A 13,460-nucleotide genomic window follows, 5' to 3' on the forward strand; every position below is an offset into this window, starting at 1 on the left:
TCACTAGACTGCGTGCCAAAAGCCTGGTTTCAATTCCAAACCTCTCCGCAATGCTTACTTGGAATGAGGGCATATGACGTTGATGATGATTCGTCCGTCGGATGGGGAAGTTAAGTCCTGAGCATACCCCTTGGTGCTACTGGACAAGAGTAGGCTATGTGCCGGCACCGGATTCCACCTTCTCCCTTTCTACTATCACATATCACGTCATTAATTTTATCTCATTAACTCCTCAGATGAACTTGACGTCAGGAAGGGCATCCGGTCATAAAAACCCTCCACGAAAGATTCATCTCACCTCATACCGACCCCGTAGAGAAACGGGACAAGGGTTAACAAACAAACAAACAAACAAACAATTTTCAAAGAATTCTGTTTCATTGTTATTTTTTGTAATATTTTATGGGATTTCCTGGACAAAATTCGGAGACCCTGGTGTGTATTAATACGCTTAGCATGTAGAATGAACGTTAAATAATAATAATAATAATAATAATAATAATAATAATAATAATAATAATAATAATAATAATAATAATAATTAAGGACGTGGGTTCGAATCACCGTCAGGAAGTCTTAAAATTTAAGAAACGAAATTTCCACTTATGGAGGTGCGTATGGCCCTGAGGTTCACTCAGCCTACACCAAAAATGAGCTCCAGGTTAATTCCTGGGGGCAAAGGCGGCCGGGCGTAGAGTTAACCACTCTACCCCATCACGTGCCGAGGTTAACAATGGTGGAAGCCTTTACCTTCCACTCCTCCAAGGGGCCTTCATGGCCTGTACGGAGGTGACTTTGCTTTTTATTATTATTATTATTATTATTATTATTATTATTATTATTATTATTATTATTAGAGGACCCGGGGTGCTTGATACGCCTGTCGTAGTCATATTGCCTGCCCTTTTCAATGATTTTATGAACATTTTAATAAGAAGCGCGTTATCGTATGCTGCAGTTCGTAGTAGTCATCATGCCGTCTGCTTGGTAAAAATCTATGCATATATTCGCTTTTTTTAAATCTTGCAGTTCTAGATATAAAGCTTGGTATTATGTCGCAGAAGGCAATGCTATTTTTAATCGCAGTTGTTCTATATAGAACGGATTGTCTTGCGAGCTCATAGGTTACTCTCGAAGGAGCATCTTTTGCCAGAGTACATTTTTTAAGATACATGGCCTTCACTGTTTATAGTGTAGCTAGGTTATCCTTCGATAGGTGTTTCCAGATAATGTCTAACGCTATATGATGATGGGGTCTGTTTGTACGTAGACTTCCTCGTGGCAGCATTAAAGTTATCAGAAACGCTCTGCCATCTGCTGAATATATTTGGAAGCTGGGAAACGTTAGAGAATCAGGAGCAGTGTTTCCAACTTAGCGGATTTTCCGCTAAATTTGGCGGAATTAGAAGACTGTCGACGGAGAAATATATCATTTAGCGGACAGCGGATTTTTTGGCGGAATTCTAGATTTATTATAGTGGAATTTAGTGTTTTATCCATTTTATGTTTTTTTAAACTTGTGCTCCAGTCTGTCTCCAAGCTATTCCGTATTTCTTATCAGGAGCTAGTAGTCACACGGGGAAAAAATGTTATTTGGATTTGATGTTATGAGATCATGGTATCAAATTTCTAATGCGTGGGGAAAGGGTACTTCTCTTAGTTGACGAATGACGACAGAGAATGAAACTGTGAGAGAGTAGCATTTATATTTATGCTATGAAGGAAGACCGTTTAATGAACGGGCCTGCTTTGTGTGTGGGCCTTGAGGTAGGGGATTCACCTAGTTTGCACCCGGCACTAAACCGCCTACAAGTTTTAGCTCGCCGGCTCGCAGGCAGAGGGTTAATCCCAGTGAAATTCACAGATCAGGTGAGTGCAGACATTTATTATTATTATTATTATTATTATTATTATTATTATTATTATTATTATTATTATTATTATTATTTGAGATCGGATTTCTGGCGGAATTTTAGCGGATTTTAGTAGTATTTAGCGGATCTTGAAAATATAAGTTGGTAACACTGATCAGGAGTAGCCTATTTAGCAGGGAATAGTATTCTTCCGTGATCAGATGAAGTGTATACTCTCTGGCTTGACAGGGAGTAATCAAACATGGCTGCATGCAATGACATTACTAAGAATGAAAATCACATTTATTTATTTATTTATTTATTTATCAGAATATTAATGAAAGTGTTCTGCTAAGTACAGAATGTATTGCGGGTTAGGCTAAGACTTCGCCTGCAATTACTGGCGCGATCATTTAATGATCTGATTTTATGATGACTCACAGTTGGTTTTCTGTGTTAGAGACCTATCAATGTCTCATGAATCACCGGCAGATAATTCTACACAGAGTAAAACAAAAATGAAACAAATCGGTCCAGTAGAAGAGATGGACGGATTTGCCAAAGTTGTTTTTAGTATACTCTTTTAATATAAGTAAAGATTATTAACTTAATAGTAATGTAAATGCATCTGATGCTAAACCGCGTACTGTGTAGAGATGAGAAGAATGCAAGAATGAGGAATGTGGCCTGCAAGCACGAACTTCCTGTTCTGCCCAGACAGATCGGCTCTTATCTGCTCTATCTGCTACAAGAAAACATTGACTCACACTTTGCAGTTAGCTGGATTACAACCGACAAGAACGAAGAGCTGTCAGTAGAAGATAATATAAAGCAGCCTGGGTAGTAGCGGAGTTGCTATGACAACCATTGCGTCACTGGCTCTGCTGCTGAAAACCCCTTCGCCCCGTACCTCCCCGGGCATGTGCATTCTTCTGATCTCCCAACAATACAGTACACACTGTTATTCAATGAGAAATGACTCTCTTAAGCAATTTATTTGACTCAATACAAATCTGACTCTCCCAAGCCGTTGCCAAACCAAATTCTTACACAAAGGGAACGTTCAGCCCGTCAACATGTTAGATTACATCCTTTTACCTTTCTTAAGCATTAAATCTTCGAATTATTCTCTGTGTACTCTCTTACAAGCTATTTTTTGTTTTATTTACTTGTTTGTTATTATTTAAAGGATGTTTATGGTCATGATGCCCATACATTTTGTAACTTTCTTTTTTTGAATTTACAACAGATAAAGGAATAGAAAAGGCCTACTTCCAAGTGACCTTATGCAGTGTAACGTTTAGGGCACATTCCTCATACGCAGAAAAAGAAAATATATGTTATAGAAGGTCAAGAATTGCACAGAATATGAGCTTCACGGATGGTAGTATTCAGTCGCCTGTCAAGTTACAGGACCGGAATTTTGAACTTGCCCACATCGTCCTAAAGCGAGCGACGACTTGTCACTCTATATGTAAATATTCGACGCATGACACAGAAATGAAGTACCGTAATCAAGATCACTCTTGTGGCGCATTCAAAGGGGACACTATCAAGTCTTCCCAAGAAATTACTTGAAAAGGTCGCTCAATCGACGATTTCTAGGAAACAACCCAGGACTATAAAGACGAGTATTTAAAAGGGAAAGAGTGCGATAATAAGGGGGAAGGAAGTGAGCCCGGCAGATGGCTAGGATTTCCAAGGACAAGTGCCTGATGACAGGATGTTATAACGGCCAGCGAGGTCAGATATGAGTACGCCTAACCATCTGCTCACTCAATCTTAAACAATAGTGAACATACCGGAGGTTCACAAATTACCACGTGTCACCAAGAGTCGAAGTAATCGTGCAACGTATTGTATATCGACGGGTAAAAGTGGGCACACTGCATTAAATAATAATGACCACATAAACGCTGAAATGACGTTCGAGGTTAGCTTCTCTTACGCTAAGCAGTCGTCAACTGAAGACGAGGGAAGTAAAAATTTGACCGCCCTCGGGATTTGAACCAAATGCTGATTTCCAAACGTGTGCATTAACCGATTCTGCTATATCGACTGACCATAAGGCTCTTGGAAGCTGAAGTCGGGCCGAGTAGCACAAGCAGACAGGTTCAATACCGGCGCAGTCCGGTGGTAATTGAAGGTGTACACATACGCCTGCTTCGTCTCGGTAGATTTACCGGAACTTAAATGAATTAATCATATTATTATTATCATTATTATTATTATTAGCGTGTGACCTCCGGAGAGGTCTGGCGCAGGACTTTCGAGTTGACGCCTTACAGCCGACCCGCGCATGTGAGAGGATGGGGTCCTACCTATGACGAACTCTTAATACTGATGACAGCACACACATCCAGCTCCCGAACCATCCTGAATTACTCAATTAAGGTTTTTTTACTACTTATTTTACGTCGCACATAGGTCTTATGGCGTCGATGGGACAGGGAAGGGCTAGGAGTGGGAAGGAATCGGCCGTGGCCTTTCGTCAGGTACAGCCCCAGCATTTGCATGGTGTGAAAATGCGAACCTACGGAAAACCATCTTCAGGGCTACCGACAGTGGGGTACGAACCCAATTAAGGTTAAAATCACCGATTCGGCCGGGAATGGAACTCGGGACCCCTTGGACCTAACGCCAGCACGCCATGGAGACGGACATAATAATAATAATAATAATAATAATAATAATAATAATAATAATAATAATAATAATAATAATAATCTATGGCCTCAGCTAGTGTATTGCAACGAAGAAAAATATCTAATGACAAAAGTAGCGGAAAAATTAAAAGCTAACAAGATAACTATAGGGACTCAACAATGGACAATAAAACAAAGGCAAAAGGAAAGAACGAGAAAAACTGAAGACTGAAAGTAGAACGAAGAGCTATAGCTAGGCACAATAAGATAAATACAGACGACACGTACGTAACGGCATAGTACAGTAAAAAATAAATAAATATTACATTATGCACAATAGAGGGGGCAGCAATGAGATAAGATAAAAATAATTATATGGTAAAGAAGGTAGAATAAGTTAAGGAAGAATCGATTAAAGGAGGCATACGAAGAAAAAACATCCAATTTCTTGTCAGATGAGTTAAGGAGGATTGGAAAGAACTACTACTACTACTACTACTACTACTACTACTACTACTACTACTACTACTTGGAAAGACGCAGGGAGATGGTTGTCGGTACTGTTCTGAAAGGGATACAGTAGAACACACTTTTTTCTACTGTGTTCGATGGGAAGAAGAACGAAGGAAAGCCTACCAACAACTTGGCCGACGACTCACGCCAGGGAATCTGGTTCAGATGATGTTAGAGAGCCCGTTTGCCTGGAACACAGTAAAGGCAATGGCGACAAGCATTATGGGGATGAAGGAGAAAGAAGAGAAAGGAAGAACTTAATAATATACATCACTCCATTCTGATGTCATGCCGACAAGCAGTTCCAGAATGGTCTGAGTGAAGAGGGCAGGGGTTTTTAGTTGGTGGAAATCCAACTCCCACACAGAGTGGTGTCTTTAAAAGATTTTCCCCTGCCATAACAAAACTACTACTACTACTACTACTACTACTGTGGGGTCGTAAGTGCAAATTGTAGCTTATGTGGATTTGGCCGATTCGCGGCCAGATGCCCTTCCTGACGCCAATCCTTTGCAAAGGGATGTAATCACTATTGCGGATGCAGATACATAAAGTTCTTTGAACAAAAGAGAGGCAAGTATACGGAATATGAAGGGGTGGATCTATCCTTGTTTTGAGAGTTGGGGCATGTAGGGGGGGGGGGGGGGGAAGATGTCGGTTCAGGAGAACGAAATAATCCGCTAACAGCGTTTAGAGGAATCTAATATCGGCTACCTTCTTGCAGGGAGGTAAGAGGAGGTTTGCTTCTAAACAGCACATACCCTACTCGGTTTTGTAATAATTCAAAATTACAGTTTCCGAACTCATCATTCGTCCGGTGCAGTCTACTTGTCGTATAAGGTCTCTGCACGAGCTAGAATCATTCTGATCTATCAAGTGAAATGGAAATGGCGTATGGCTTTTAGTGCCGGGAGATCCCAGGACGGGTTCGGCTCGCCAGGTGTACGTCTTTTGATTTGACATCCGTAGGCGACCTGCGCGTCGTGATGAGGATAAAATGATGATGGAGACAACACATACACCAAGCCCCCGTGCCAGGGAAATTAACCAATGATGGTTAAAATTCCCGACCCTGCCGGGAATCGAACCGGGACCCCTGTGACCAAAGGCCAGCACGCTAGCCATTTAGCCATGGAGCCGGACATCTATCAAATGATTAAGAGAAACAGCGGAACACTTTCCCCGAAGGGGATTGTATAGTCGCATTCTATACAAACATTCTTTCTAATCTGTGTGTACTCAACCTATAGAGGAAAGTCCTGACACACATCCTCACATCTACTCTTCAGGTATACGGTACACCTGTACCAACACTCCCACGTAACATGCAAACAAGATGTAGCCAGCTCCTTACGTCATCGTGAGGTAAGGAGTTTAGGTGCGGCATGCCTGCTCTTGAGGTCTCCACATTAAAAAACAGAGGCAAGGAAGTCTCTCAGAACAGAACGTAAAAACGACCTATTCTACTACTACTACTACTACTACTACTATTACCACTACTAACAACAATAATAATATAAACATGTACTCAGAATAGTTTACTTTCACTTCCTGGGAATAATAATAATAATAATAATAATAATAATAATAATAATAATAATAATAATAATAATGTTGCCATCGATGCTTTCATGGCTCGTAAGACATGATAGAGGCTTTGGGCTTATGCCGTGTCGAGAAAATAAGACGAATTTCACATATAACAATAATAGTAATACAAGTACATTTCGAAATCTATTACCGTCAAAACCGGAAAAGAACAAGAACTGAATTGATCTGTGGTAATGGGTAACCATTCCCCCACCTTTGAACGATACTCCGTGGAGCATTCTTTTAAATGTGTATTGTGAGTTTTGAACTTATTTGGAAATGCAGAATTACCTCAAGCAAACTTCTCCTTTCTCTCCCAAGTTAAAAGACAAAATAAAAAGTAAATATACTAACACTTATTGTTGAAGGGTTCTTAAAAGCCATCGACTGTGTCGAAATCTGACACTGCATCCCTGAGACACTGCCGGTCGCGAGTCAACACAAGGTGCTGGGTTCAAAGTGAACCCATCCCAAAATGAAACTGCTGCGTGAATGGTATCATTCGCCTCGCTAATCAAGTGCCGCCCGTGTCTCGGCGACGACAGCAAGAGAGGTGCCATATGAGTCTACGCCCATCAGGCGGGGTCCGCAATACTCAAAGAGGGCGTGCTAGGAGTGAGTTATTAATAGACAAAGAAAGATCACGCCACAGATGTCTCCTTTTTCATCTTTGTGATAACCATCTCGTTTTCAAGATGCCGAACTTGGAGCAATTTTAGAACTAAGTGATACTCATAATACCTTCCCCCTCAAAGCTCAAAACTGCAATTCATGGGTGGTTATAACAAGATTCGAGCTCATCTACTGTTTATTTAGTGTGTATATCGCCCATGTTATTCTACCTCTCGGTGCCAATGAATAAACGAGAATCCTTCTGAATATCGTGAAATAGTAACAACTTTCATGCTTATTCGGATGCTTTATGCGGGTAAAATGTTAACGTAGTCTTAGAGCTCGGGTCATCCGAAAATTGGTGTAACGAAATACTAAATGTCTAACCCTTATCCCGTTTCTCTACGGGGTCGGGTATAAAGCGAGATGAAACTTCGTAGCGATTTTTTACGACCGGATGCCCTTCCTGACGTCAACATCATCAGAGAGTTAATGGGATGCAATGAATGACGTAATATATGGTAGTAGGAACGGAGAGGTTGAAACCCGTTGCCCACACATAGCCTACTCCTGTCGAACAGCACCAAGGGTCTACTCAAGGTTTAACGTTCTCATCCGACGGACGAATCGCCAACAGCGGCATATGCCCTCACTCATATGAACACGCGGAGAGGTTTTGAATTGAATCCAGGCTTTTGGTACACACTCTAGTAATTAGAAATTGTATACCACCACCACTTCTACCCTGTCGGCCATCATTCTGATGGTGACATTTTTTTCCAACAATCGGATTCGAACCGGCTTAGCACGGTGGCAGACCATTTAAACTTCACGCCTTAATGATCATGGCCCCCAGGCATAACGAAACATTCTATGTAGCAAAATGTGTGACGGAAATGTAACCTAGCAACCGTGCACGCTGTGATATGAAGTATGGATGGACGGCCAGACAATGTTACTTAGGAACCGTGCAGGCTGTCTTATGGCTGGCAGTCATCTGAAATTAGCAACTGTGAATGTATGGCCATGGCCGAGACATTATAAGACGTATTTGTCATCATTTGATTTTCCCATAAAGAAATCTGACACATTTTTTTCCGAAGGCCTCACTTGGTCGAAAGTGACATTCGGACAACGTTTTTTATTACTGCGTTGATATAGTGAAAGTTCCTTATGGGGATCATTGTAACTAGGTGTTAATATAAGGAAATATCTTCATTAGGGTAATCGCATAAATGGGATTGTAAATAAAGGTTACACATCTCCGCACACGGTTATGAGGGTATTTAGGGGTTGTAGTAAGGATGTAAAGGAGAGGGCATATAAGTCTCTGGTAAGACCCCAACTAGACTATGGTTCCAGTGTGTGGGACCTTCACCACGATTACTTGACTCAAAAACTGGAAAAATCCGAAGAAAAGCAGCTTTATTTATTCCGGGTGATTTCCGACAAAACAGTAGCGTAACAAAAATGTTGCAAAATTTTGGGCTGGGAAGACTTCGGAGAAAGGAGACGAGCTGCTCGATTAAGTGGTATATTCCGAGCTGTCAGTGGAGAGATGGCGTGGGAGGACATCAGTAAACGAATAAGTTTGAGTGGTGTCTTTAAAGGTAGGAAAGATCACAATATGAAGATAAAGTTGGCATTCAAGAGGACAAATTGGGGCAAATATTCGTTTATAGGAAGGGGAGTTAGGGATTGGAATAATTTACCAAGGGAGATGTTCAATAAATTTCCAATTTCTTTGCGATCATTTAAGAAAAGGCTAGGAAAACAACAGATAGGGAATCTGCCACCTGGGCGACTGCCCTAAATGCCGATCAGTAGTGATTGATTGACTGATTGATTGATTGATTGATTGATTGAGCCTGTAGATATGGGAGGGTTTGTTAATGTTAGTCGAGGGCATAAGAACTTGTGGTGAAGCCGATTCCTCCGGTGCCCCCCCTGGATGGATACGTGCAACTACAATTTCCGCTGAATTAATCGACAGTATTCGATTATTATCAAACCATCAAATTTGACCTGACAAACAAGCAAAGCAAATAGACCTTGTTGGTCAAATTTAACACTAAGATTTACGTATCTGTCAACATTTCTTAGAATGCTTTCGTTTTAAGAATTCAACTAGCTTTCTTACAGCACAGAAGTAGCAGTGCGCAAGTCAAGGTGAACAAGTCTCTCCTGTAAGTACAAGTACGTTCAATCACAGACTGGAATGCAGGGGATGAGTTCAGCTAACAGTAGTTTAGCGTTACACGCTACTGATTTAGCTTCCTACTTTCATTCATAGCCTATCCCCTATCCATGCAGAGATTTCTGGTTTGCCTAGCTTTGGCCTTAAGTCGCGGACCAAACCTGCAGCGCGGAGAAATTCGCACTAAGGTAGAAAAACAACATTACAACCAATAGAGAGAGAGAGAGAGAGAGAGAGAGAGAGAGAGAGAGAGAGAGAGAGAAACCACCTTGTTAACAACCAAGTAAATATTACTCTTGAGATAAAGAATATTTTAATCATAATATCAAGAAACACTTAAAGAAAAAAACCTTTGTAGTTCAACGAAATACAAGGGACCGAGCGAGCTGGCCGTGCGGTTAGAGGAGCGCGGCTGTGAGCTTGCATCCGGGAGATAGTGGGTACGAATCCCACTGTCGGTAGCCCTAAAGATGGTTTTCCGTGGTTTCCCATTTTCACACCAGGCAAATGCTGGGGCTGTACCTTAATTAAGGCCACGGCCGCTTCCTTCCAACTCCTAGGCCTTTCTTATCCCATCGTCGCCATAAGACCTATCTGTGTCGGTGCGACGTAAAGCCACTAGCAGAAAAAAAAGAAAAGAAAAAGAAACACAAGGGTAAAAAAAAAAGTTTTTAGGTGACCAGCATAAGTCGAAGCAAAATTGTAGTTTCACGTGACTGTTGGTATCGTTATCAAGACTACGCGACCTCCCGTTTTACGTAGACGCGCTTTTTCTTTGAAAACCCCCACTTGCACTGGCCGTAATTTGAACCGCGGCCGCCTTTGTGAGAAACCAGTGACCAGGCCACTCAGCTAACACGCCCCCCCCCCCCCATCCATATAATAGGTCAGTTCTTGTTCTTTTCCAGCCTCGACGGTAATAGGCCTAGCTCTCGACATTTAGATTATCTTCAAAGGTCTTTATGAAACATCCAGCTCTTGGTCTTATTTCATGTACAATAAACCCGAAAAATGGTCATGCGTAATCTATGTGTATATATCAGGCGACCCGCGAGCGCCGTACTTTCTACTTACAAATGTCCCGCATGCACTAGTGATGCTTGGGATGCCTAATCACTTGTTTTCGAAGGAGCGCTACAACATGCTGCATTTTGGATGTTGTGAAACAATTAGTAGTCATTTTACTGCACACTCTCCACAACAGGGTGCATTAGTAAATACACCAAACGTGCAGAAAATAAAATTTAATAACGTATTATTTATACACGTGCAGACATTCCACTGTATAAAATAGTTGTTTGTATGAAACAAAAACTAATACTGTTCGGCGAAATACGTGTGTAGAAGGCAAACATCTGTTTGGAGCTTCGACTGCATTCCGACCAGATTCTTCATAGATTAAAATCATGTCTGTATATTATTCGTTTCTGACGCACTAGCCATTGCCGATATGCAGACAGCAAATGTAGTGCTGTTCTATCATGCAGCAGCCTAGCACTATGCGGTCGAAAACTAGGTTTACTAATGCAAGGGGTGCATTAGATGGGTAGCCTTTAGGAACATGCTGCGAGCGACCGTCTGGTGTACATAGTTTTGTCTCTACATTGCTCAGATTAAAGAAGAACGGTATTTATGTACCAGTCGTGTCCACAGTAACAAGGAAATGCACTTTTTAATTTTCCATCATCTCTGTATGTATGTATGTATGTATGTATGTATGTATGTATGTATGAACGCGCATCTCGAGAAAATGGCTGAAGAGAATTGAATGAAAATCGGTATGTAAAGTCGAGGAATAACGCACTACAAACTAAACTATACATAATTTTATTCACGCTGAGCGAAATGGTAGTTAAGGGGAAGGCGCCTACAATTTAATTTTTAAATACCTATGTTATTATGCAATTAATTGAAATCTTATTCACAACGTGTACATGACTTCATCTAGAATTATGTATAGAATGCAGAATTCCGTAGCGAAGCACGGGTACACCTGCTTGTTTTTAAATATGTCTATCCTTCAAGATCTTTCCTTTTCGTAACCTGGTATCTAGCTCTTTACTCTTCAAACACGGGGCCGAGGGCCTACATAAAAATGGCACTAATGTGAAATATAAAACGAAAATACAGGGTTGCCAAAATGAGGAAGAGAAACACAATCTTACGAGATTCTCACTAATACATTATTACTGTTAGTGGTTTTACGTCACACTGACTCGGACAGGTCTTATGGCGATGCTGGGATAAGACAGGGTTTTGACTGGGAAGGAAACGAATGAGGCCTTAATCAACATTTGTCTGGTGTGAAAATGGGAAACCACGGAAAACATCTTCAGGGTTGCTGACAGTGGAATTCGAAGCCACCATTTCCCGAATGCAAGCAAACAACTACGAGATTCAACCCACGCAGCCAGCTCACTCGATTCTATAAACACGCTTAACATTATTTTCTTCTTCTACTCAAGCCTAAGGTTGGTGGGTAACATGCATGTCTTCTAACAATTTCAGTTCTTTGGCCAGCAGCTTCAAGTGGCAATAGATGTGCTTGCCTTTAATGTTGTCTATAAGTTGTACTGTACAGTTTGCCATTAGCATGTATACCATGATTGTTGGTAGCTAAAAATTCCTTTAATACTTCTAAAGCGGGATAATCTCAAATATCAATTAAAAAAGCTTAGTTTTTCCTGGAACTTCAACTAATGCAGCGGCCATCGAATCTATTTTTCAGAGTAGTAAGAATACTTCAAGAAATTACCTTGGCGTAAATTGCAAATAATTTGTGAATGTGTTTTAATGACCACCAATACAAAGACCATTAAACTCAACATCTGCGTGTGAACTTTACAAGGGTAGACAGTTCTGTGTAGCCTACTGCGCCGCCCCCTTAAGCCAGATCATAAGAGCGCCATATGGCAAAGGACTTGAATGATAACAATGAAAGTCCTACTTAATGCAAGTAAGCAACCTGGTAGGGCTTAAGTGGCCATTACAATATCACTTTTACATCTGAAGCGTACGGAGAGTGGGAACTAAATGAGGTTTTGTGCTCTATCAGAACAATGGAAAGCGAGCAGATTGAGAAATCCTTCCATCTGGTGCTAATGATCGACGTCTGCCAGAAAAGCGCACCTGATGACAGATGGGCTGCATAACTGGGCCACTAGGAGGGCACTATTTTAAAGGTCGCTTGATGTAAACATATGGCTCCAGAACGGTAGGACCTGCCAGCTGATAAAGCACGCCCACCTATCTTATCCAAACAGCACGACATATTACTGTAAGCTGCTAAACCACATTTGACTTCTTGCTCCTAATTTTCAGTTTCTATATTAGTTTAATAATTTGTTTATTACACCTGGAAGTTGTTTCTATTTTCAGGTGCAATACTGTTACCTTAATAGATATCTATTTTAAATTTGCAACGCGGGGAGCACGGATACATATATTTTAAGATAAAAAGAATAAAGTATGTCCTTTTTCGTGACTGTTGATAACGTAATGAAGGATGCCTGCAATTTCAGGCGCAATCCAAACCGCATGGGCGAGTCTCTTCAGTTCATAAATTCCATATGCTTTAGCCGGGACTGGAACATGTGTCGATGTCGCTCAGCAATCCCATCCGCTGTTTAGTAAGGGATGGCAAAATGCAATCTTAACACATGTTCGGATGGGCGCCGACCGTATACTGTCCGAATAAATCTTAGTTTCTGAATCCAACCAACATTGGAATCAAATACGCCTGCATTAATACGGATATTCCGGTTGTACTACATGCAACGTAAGAGGTACACCCAAGTAAATTATGAATTACGGATGTACTCCGAAAATTCGAGATCGCCAGCTGGCATCTTAAAGAACTAGCTTTGAAGATTTTCATATAAACCAAGACTGTAATGTAAGTTAATTTTAATGTGTAACCCTCCCCCCCCCCCCACCTTCCCCAATTCCTATTCGTTCCCCAAGACTTCGATCAGCAAGCCATAAATGGAAACTTTGCCGAAATTTGAAAGAAAAAAAATCATACCTTTTAAAGGGCAATTTAGAAGAAAA

At 41.1% G+C, this 13,460-nt stretch overlaps 1 protein-coding gene across 3 annotated transcripts in view; it reads right to left on the reverse strand.

The window, feature by feature from the left end:
* RapGAP1 (Rap GTPase activating protein 1) overlaps window positions 1-13,460 on the reverse strand; it is a 486,157-nt gene that overhangs the window by 74,607 nt on the left and 398,090 nt on the right. The gene's annotated exons all lie outside the window — the stretch shown is intronic.

This window comes from Anabrus simplex, chromosome 1 (assembly GCF_040414725.1).
Source record: "Anabrus simplex isolate iqAnaSimp1 chromosome 1, ASM4041472v1, whole genome shotgun sequence".
Lineage (NCBI taxonomy): Eukaryota > Metazoa > Arthropoda > Insecta > Orthoptera > Tettigoniidae > Anabrus > Anabrus simplex.